Source organism: Ptiloglossa arizonensis, unplaced genomic scaffold, assembly GCF_051014685.1.
Source record: "Ptiloglossa arizonensis isolate GNS036 unplaced genomic scaffold, iyPtiAriz1_principal scaffold0023, whole genome shotgun sequence".
Lineage (NCBI taxonomy): Eukaryota > Metazoa > Arthropoda > Insecta > Hymenoptera > Colletidae > Ptiloglossa > Ptiloglossa arizonensis.
This window is the reverse complement of record NW_027478393.1, coordinates 2074806-2075582: the sequence shown is the minus strand read 5'-3', so window position 1 is coordinate 2075582 and position 777 is coordinate 2074806.

Below are 777 nucleotides of genomic sequence, written 5' to 3'. Positions count from 1 at the left end.
TAGCATGCCAGCTACACGGTGGTGTGCCTAACGTGTGGATAGCTCGAGATTTTCGTTCCGGACCGATGTGACCGGGAAGCATCACGCCGCTGGGACTTTGAAACTTTCGGCACGTATCGAACAGTTCTTCTCTATTATCTCGAGAACGGACACGACGACCGTACACTTTGAGCACACAGCAGCGTGTTTTAGCATGCCAGCTACACGGTGGTGTGCCTAACGTGTGGATAGCTCGAAATTTTCGTTCCGGACCGATGTGACCGGGAAGCAACACGCCGCTGGGACTTTGAAACTTTCGGCACGTATCGAACAGTTCTTCCCTATTATCTCGAGAACGGACCCGACGACCGTACACTTTGAGCACACAGCAGCGTGTTTTAGCATGCCAGCTACACGGTGGTGTGCCTAACGTGTGGATAGCTCGAAATTTTCGTTCCGGACCGATGTGACCGGGAAGCAACACGCCGCTGGGACTTTGAAACTTTCGGCACGTATCGAACAGTTCTTCTCTATTATCTCGAGAACGGACACGACGACCGTACACTTTGAGCACACAGCAGCGTGTTTTAGCATGCCAGCTACACGGTGGTGTGCCTAACGTGTGGATAGCTCGAAATTTTCGTTCCGGACCGATGTGACCGGGAAGCAACACGCCGCTGGGACTTTGAAACTTTCGGCACGTATCGAACAGTTCTTCTCTATTATCTCGAGAACGGACACGACGACCGTACACTTTGAGCACACAGCAGCGTGTTTTAGCATGCCAGCTACACGGTG